The following is an 8,637-nucleotide window of genomic DNA, read 5'->3' as shown; positions in this document are numbered from 1 at the left end:
GAACCTTAGGAACTGATTAACTAAGGATAATAAGATGTCAGAATTGATACCTTCAAGATTTTCTTTCAAATCTATAGTTTCCTTTATAACCCAAGTGGAAAACTTTTAGCCCCATCCTTTACCTGATGGAGTGAAAATCTCAGTTCCTGTTTATAATTGTCCTACAGATTTTGGATTATGTAAGAATCCCTCAGTTAGACCTGTTTCATGTGGGAAGAAAGATTGAGGATGAATCTTTTGTTCAGGAAATTGATTGGAACTAGCTTGGGGGCCAGTTCTTGCTTGTCAATCATGTTCTTGTCTTTTCAAGATAATGCATCTGGTTTTTTTTTTTCCTTCTTATCCCCTGGCTAAGAATTGATCCTAAAACTGAAAAACAACAAAAATTATCTGTAGCAGCAAACTTAGTCATATTAAGCATATATATTGAACTAAAATGCTCCTCCAACTTGCAGGGTCTAGGCATTAGGTGTTTATGTGTCAGTTTGAAGTTACAGGTTATTCTGAAGAAATTGAGGTCAGCTATGAAAAATAATTAAATGGCCATGAAATGTTTCGCAGTATTTTCTTAGTAAAAATCACATCTTTTCTTTAGAAGGAGAGGGCTGATGTTATTTTCAATAATTTGAGGTCTAGAGAAGAATGAAAACTTGTACCTAGAGAATCGCATGAGGGGGTAAATATGTAGTTTCTTTCTTTTTCTTTTCCTTTTTTAAATTTAAATTCAATTATCCAACATATAGTACATCATTGGTTTCAGATGTAGTGTTCAATAATTTATCAGTTGCATATAACACCCAATGCTCATCACATCACGTGCCCTCCTTAATGCCCATGACCCTACATAAGTTTCTTTTGCACCCAACCATACCTTAGGGATCACTGTCCATACATATCATGCCTACCGCAACTGACTGGTAGCAGCAGCCTTATCAAAACTTAAGTGGTATTTCCTAGAAAACGCCCATTTATTAAGTGTAATGTTGCCTCTTGTCCCGATGCTTGCAGAATTAAGTCTATGCACTTCTTATCTGTTGTCCATCCTCTCACCTGTCTGCCTGCCTTCCCCCTCCCTTTGAACTAAATTACTTCTTTGGCTAGCCAAATGGTTATATTGAAGAGCAGAGAGAAGAAATAGGAACTAGAGAGAAGGAATATTTCATGAGTGTTTACTTTAAGACATCTACTATTGAAAATTATTTTCACGACTGAGGGTCACAATCAAACTATGTCATGGATCTGAAGAGTCCCGAAGCAATCTATTTGGGAGTACTGAAGCAGGAACCCTTGTAAGAGCTCTTAACAGATGTGGCTTTGCCTACCATGCTATGCTACTGAGCCCAACAGAAACCATTCTCCCGGTGATGCTAAATTCCCTTGTCACAACATGGTTTTATGTATGGATTGAATGGAGACTTCTATCAGAGGCTGAAAAGCAGGGGGAATGAGAATGGAATCTGATGTCACAGGCAGAATGAATATTAGACATTTCTTTTTAAAAATGAGGATCTGGGGGCGCCTGGGTGACTCAGTTGGTTAAGTGTCCAACTCTTGATTTCAGCTCAGGTCCATGATCTCAGGGTCGTGGGATCAAGACCCTCAGACAGGCTCCGAGCTCAGTGCAGAGTCTGCTTGAGATTCTCTCTCCCTCTCCCTTTGCCCACCCCCCACTCTCTATCCTTCTGTGAGATAGATAGATAGATAGATAGATAGATAGATAGATAGATAAGAGGATCTGAAAGGATAATAAAATCTGTTATCTTGATTTTGGGAGAAACTGTATAAAGCCATTACAAAGACATGGGCATTTTTGAAGAAAATTCTCTATTCTCATTATTTGCCATCTTTTTGGTGAAAAAAGTTTCACTAGGAGTGTTTTCAATGTAAGAGTTTTAAATTATTGCCAGTATGTGCTAATGGAAGCATGTGAATGGGAGACCACCATTTTCACTACAAAAGCTCTAGAACAGAACAGTAATAGATATTTGGGTGCTTGGGTTGAAAATTGCAAACAAGGAATAAAGGAAGAGAAGAATATGTTTTCAGAATTCTGTAAAAATTGGGGATTATTAATTATTCCTTTATATAGGAGAACTAGAGGTGACAGCCATTTGGGGCCAGATGGGAAACTGGAAAACAGGGTCTCTTCAGTGCAGAGGAGGGCTGAGAAAAACTTTGCCTAAGAACAAGTTGAAGATCGGGTAGAACGAGCAAGAGAATGTTCACTTTATTCATAGAGAGAGAAGTACTTGATCAGGAATGGAATGAATTTAGGCAAGTAGAGAAAGATAAGCAGAATTTAAAGATTGTTAAGAGCCACGATTTAGAGAATGTCCAGAGGTTAGTGGTTGTAAAGTACTATGGTAAACTCTACATCTCCATTAAACCCTCGTAGCTGACTCTTTGCTTATTGTATAATATGGTCAAAAGATGTTATCACCTAAATAGCTGGCTTTAGAATTGCTCTTATAAGAGGGAACTGTCTTTGGCTGGAATTTTATTTAAGTGTTTGCAGAAGGCATTTTGGTGCCAAGACATCAGCGAGAAGGGCAAATATGCTAGTAGAAAAGATTTTATGCTCTTCATGCAGTGAGAAGAGAGGTGAGGGGGCAGAGAGAGAGAAAGATGGAAGAGAAATAAGGCATAACGTGATATATACTGAATGCTGTGTCAGGAAAGGTCCAGAAGACACATTTGCTAGCAGGCTGACCAGAAAGTTCTTTTGGGTAAAGAAATTTCTTAGATTCACATGCCTTCCTGGTCCTGCAAAAACAACAACAACAACAACAACAAAAACAAAAGCAAACAAAACCCCACACTACCTAAGCCAAAATAGTGAGCTTGTGCACAAAAACATCGTCAAAACATGTCCCCTACCCACCTCTTCTTCGAACTTGATTGCTGTTCATAATCTCCTCCTATGCAGAAATTTGAAGCTGCAACAGACTCCAGTTTTTCAAAAAAGAGATCTACTATACTCCCAAATTCTTTCTGTGGGTTGGGTTTTGGGGGCAAGTGGTATAGGAGCTAAATTCCATGTTCAGTGTGATGCTGTGCAGAAAAAAGTCACTCATTAAGTCACTAACGCCAATCAAGCTATTTATTTTTTCTTGAAATGTCTTTATTTTAAAAAGATAACTAGAAACATCATTAAATCAGATGCAAACTATAGCTGCCTATCTGACACACTTCCTAAACCAGTGATGGCCTCCTTGTTTTTGTTTTAATAGTTCAAAACTATCAAGCAAAAACCAAGTTGAATGTGGATTAACCAGATTCCTCCCACCCCAAAGGTTGATATCCTTGATCAGAGAAAAATTGGTATTTCCTGGCGTTGACATACCAGTGTCTATCTGAATATATGAAATGTATTATATGTCATAATTTCTTTTTCCAATTTGGAGATATGTGTATGGTGGCAAAATGGTTATAAATAAGTAGAGAAAGAGCTGAGACATCTGGGTTGTAAACCAAGATTTACCAGTAGCTTCTTCTGTAATATTGGTAAATCAGCCTCCATTTCTGGATATGAGTTGCCAGATTTACAAAATAACAAGGCTGGATTTGACTCTCCTTAAGGACCTTCCTCCTTCAAATATCTATAAATGTTTGAAGCTACAACCAAATCAAATGACTGTTTTGAAGTCTTATAAAAATATCCTAACACTGCAGTCAACTCCAGAAAGAGCTGATGCCATTATTGAGGTACTTTGAATCATTCAGTTTATTTAGTTTAATCCCTAGATAATTAAAACAAGTGAGTCAAAAGCAATAAAAGAATTTGAGCAGTAAGGCAATAGGAATTAGATCCGATCACCTTGGAAAATAATCACTTCCTAGAGTTCATCCAAAAAGATTATATGAAAACAGGTAGTTAATTATTACAGTAGCCATAATCTGGCCTAATTTTGAAAAATAAGGTATATTTTGAAAGAAGAATGAGTTCATATTAGAGTAACAGGCAAGGACAAGATAAAATACTCAACATCACCAGTCATAGAAATGTAAGTTAAAACAAGAAAATGTTTTGCCTGTGAGATTTGAAAAGCCTAAATAGAACACAGCAACGAATGCTGATAAAGTTTCAGTGAGTGGTGAAATACAAGTTACAGCAGCCAGATGCAGAATTACTTGCAAGCAAAGAAAAATAGTGGCTCAAGTATCGCCATCCTATTAGCCTCAATAGTATTCGGAGAACGGCCTTGATATAAATCAGTGAAAGAGGTGGTGCCCTTCATATATATATGTATAATACATTGTATAAGTGTGTATGTATGTATGTGTGTGTGTGTGTATGAGATTCTATAGTTTAAGAGACTTATTCCCTTCCCAGTAGCTTGCTTGCTTTCTTTTACACTTTTAGGTAGGAATCGAAACAAAATGGCACTGAGATTCAGAATCTTGAAAGATACAGTAAGAATAATTAATCAGTATGGATACTATAGGATTTAAGAAAAAAGAAAGAATTCTGATTCCTGATCATTGGATAAATTCAAAGGGAAAATTGGGATTAAGAGATGGCAGTGTCGGCCGAGGAGTACTCTGAAGCTTTGGCTGTGAGAGCAGAAGGTGCAGGGAAGGTTGATGGCCACTGAACCCTGATGGAGGGTGGAGCCCTCCAGAATTGTCTGTGATGCTCATGTACACGCCATCTCACCAGAGAGAAGAGTGCATGTCCCTATCAAAACAGGTGGCAGCAGTGGATGTTTAAAACCTGAGGACTAGTTTGCCCTATAAAAATGTTGAATTTTGAGATTAGGAAAGAATGCTTCAGGGCTATATGTATAAGAGGTATGAAGTCTCGCTGGGGAAAATTGTTCTTCAAGGGATACAATCCTTCTTGAACATAAACGTGAAGGTCAGAACTTTTAATGAATGATGGTAGATCTTTCTCCCAGCTTAGCTTAAGTAAGAGTTAGGAAATCTTGGACAAGACTCCTATTTCTAGTAGGATACTGGGCTACATAGTCTGAGGGATCCTTCTGCTAAAATATAATGAGATCTTTGATAAATTGCCCAAAATATAATATTTAATTCATTATTTGATTTGCTATAAAGTAAGAAAAAATCTAAGGGCAAAAGTAAACTAATAAAAATAAAATCCAGTGAGCTGAAAAGGAAAGTAAGTTGTAAAAAGGAAAGCAAGCAGGGAATGGTAAAGTGTGGTTACATGAAGGAAAACACCTATAAGGGCGCTGGGATCTAGAGGTCAGCCCCTGGCAAGGTGAGGAAGCTAAACCTGAGAATCCTGCATTAAGCTCTACCAAAGAGCTTTTTTTTAAAACTTTTTTAAACTTTTGTTTTTCTCTTTGGAAATCTGGTGAAACCCATAGTTTTCTTCACATAATAGTGATCCCTAATGCATAAAATAAAATACATAAAAGTATGAAGAAAACAATTACCTAAAAATAGAATTATCGAAGTATTTTTTAAAATTTGTGATTTAATAATACATGTGTTTCTTTATTCATTTATTGAATAATAATATCTAGTGGTGGCTTTAATAACTATAATTTTAAAGTACTTATAAATGTACATGATATTTTGAGATTCTGAAACTATAGAAATATAATATGAAAATATCTATAATTGTTACTAGTTGCAAATACTAGTTTGGCTTTTTTACTACTGTGAAAGAAATTAAAATTAATGAGCTAATTATTCATCTAAAGAGTAAAAAAGCAGCACAATATACTCAAGAGAATATGCAAAAAAGATATAATTACATTAGAAACATAAGTTAATAAAAAAAGAAATCAAGGGGCACCTGGGTGGCTCAGTCATTAAGCGTCTGCCTTCGGCTCAGGTCATGATCCCGGAGTCCTGGGATCGAGCCCCACATCGGGCTCCCTGCTCGGCGGGAGGCCTGCTTCTCCCTCTCCCACTCCCCCTACTTGTGTTCCCTCTCTCGCTGCGTCTCTCTCTGTCAAATAAATAAATAAAATCTTTAAAAAAAAAAAAGAAATCAAAGTAAAGAAGTGAGAATGACAAAACCAAAAGCTGTTTTTTGAAAAGACTACTAGAATAGATATCTGATGAGATCAATCAAAATTAAAAGGAGACAAAAATATCTAATATTAAATATAGAAAAGTATTATAATTACAGATACAGAAAGTATCTGTATCAAAAAGTAATAAGAAAATACCAAGTTTTGGCTTATGTCAGTAGATTTAAACACTTAAATGAAATATACAAATTCTTAGAAACATGTATTTTTACCTAAAATGACTCTAGAAGAAATAGAAAGCATGAAAATTTCTGTAACCATTAAATAAACTGAAGAATCTTAATTTTCCCACAAAGAAAAAAAAACTAGTTGCAGGGTGTGTCACAAAAGAATTCTACCAAGCTTTCAAGATAGTTTTAATATTTGACACCTGCCAAATAATAGAAAAAATAAAAATATTCTCTCAACACACTTTAGGAAGCTGATATAATCTTGTTTCTAAAACCACACAAGAACACCATGAGACAAGAAAATAATAATAGGCCATCTTACTTGGGAACATGGATGTATATAAATCCTGAGCAAAACACTGGCACACTAAATCTAATTATGTATAGCAAGATCATATATCCTTAATAAATAGTGTTATTTCCCCAGAAATACAAGAGTATTTTATTTTCTTATGCATTCTATTAATTAAGCACACTACATCAACAGATCAAAAGAGAAACAAATATATGATTTTCCTAAAAGCTAGAAAAAAATTGATAAAAGTAAACACTCATTTATTATAAATATTCTTCAAACTAGGAATAGAAAAAAGCTTTCTTAACCTGAAAAAAGCTATGTGTTAAAATGTTTTTTAAAACATTATTATTAGTAAAAAAGAAGCATTCCTTGTAAAATTAGGAAGAGGACAAGAATGACTAACAAAACTGCCTCTATTCAGTATTATTTTCTATGTTTTAGTGTATTAAGTATAGAAAAATAATGAAATATATAAAGAAGGAAGAAAAAATTGCCATTATTTGCAGAAAATAGTTGCCCAGATAGAAACATCCAAAATGTCTTCAGACTCATTAGAATTAATAAGAGATTTTAAAAATGTATTTGGCTATATGACATACAAAAGTTAACTTAGTTTTTGTACACCATCTACAAACAAAAATGTAATAGCACAAAAATATAAGGGTGCATAGGATTAAATCTAACAAATACTGCATAAGACTTTCATAAAGACAATTATAAAACTTTTTGAAAGACATTAAGGAATAAATGAATAAACAAATGAATCCAATTAATGAATCAGAAATTTAACATCATGAAATGCCTGTTTTCTACAAGTTAAGCTAGGGATTCAATGCAACTTCAATAAAAATACCAATAGAAAATTTTGAGAAATTTGACATGCTGATTCCAAATGTTTAAGGGGAAGTTCAATGGCCAAAACTTTCCTAAGAAGAATCTGGTGTGGAAATTTGCTCAATAGATTGTCAACTTACTCTGTATTTTCAGTGTTTATAGCAGTGGTGTTTATGCTTGGTACACAGCCTGACTCATGAATAAGGATCAAGATCCTAGAAACAGAACCTACATTTGTGACATTTTGATTTGCAATAGAGGTAGCATTCTAGATCAGTGGAAAGTAAGTGCTAACAATTTATCATGTTAGGAAAAAATGAAATTTGATTCTTACCTCACACCATACACATAAAAACGATTTTGGTTTATTTCTCAAAGGAAAAAAAAAACTGCAAACCTTTAGGAGAAAATATAGATGATTTTTTTAAACTTTATGATGGGAAATATTTCTTAAACAAAATACATAAGAAACAAAATGTGCAAGAAAAGATTAATAAAACTACATCAAATTAAGTATTTCTTTTTGATGTAAATTTACTTAGAAAGAAAGCGAAAAGACAAGACATTAATTGGAAGATATTTTAATAATATGTAACTGACCAAGGATTAAGAGCTGTGTGATGGACACATACGGGTAAAGTGAGGATAGCTAGCTTCTGGAACATTACTTAAAGAGCTCTAGAATCTACGGGCGCCCTTATACCACATTTAATCAAATATTTAAAAGCACACCTAATTTCCACAGCAAATCTATTTTTCTATAAAAAATATTGAAATAATTTATTATTTCAGATTTTGAAACTCTTTGTCCATAATGAATTCATCTGATTTATGGTGGGATTGTATCTTCATCACAGATTCAAGCAGTTCAGGCCAATTCTATAAAACGAGTGATTTGTTCTTCCTTCAGAGGACAGAAAGGCCAGCAAACTAATGTGCCTGAATTTCACACAGGTTTCTACTCCTCATTTTGGCCAAGTTAGCCCCACAAATTCTGGAATTTCAGTTGAACTGTGCAGTTTTGACTGTTGACGTGGGCACCAACTATTTTTGACTTGGCCTGCCAGTGGGCAGGCCCCACCAACTGCTCACACACTAGTTAAACAGAGCAGCTGCCTCTCAGGAGAGCTGCCAAATGTGATATTTCACTGCTTTAAATAATCAGATACTTGTGCGTCACGAATGTGCTTGGGACGCCAGCCTGTTGGGTGTTTGTTGGTGCTGCGGATTACTAAGGAGAGAGCAGAGCACGATAAGTGAGATTTAACAGCAAGGATCTTTCCTTGTATTATGTGCAGACCTAAGGTGGGGGAAGGATGAGGGAAGG

This window comes from Phoca vitulina, unplaced genomic scaffold, assembly GCF_004348235.1.
Source record: "Phoca vitulina isolate PV1807 unplaced genomic scaffold, GSC_HSeal_1.0 scaffold4, whole genome shotgun sequence".
Lineage (NCBI taxonomy): Eukaryota > Metazoa > Chordata > Mammalia > Carnivora > Phocidae > Phoca > Phoca vitulina.
This window is presented reverse-complemented; position numbering follows the sequence as displayed.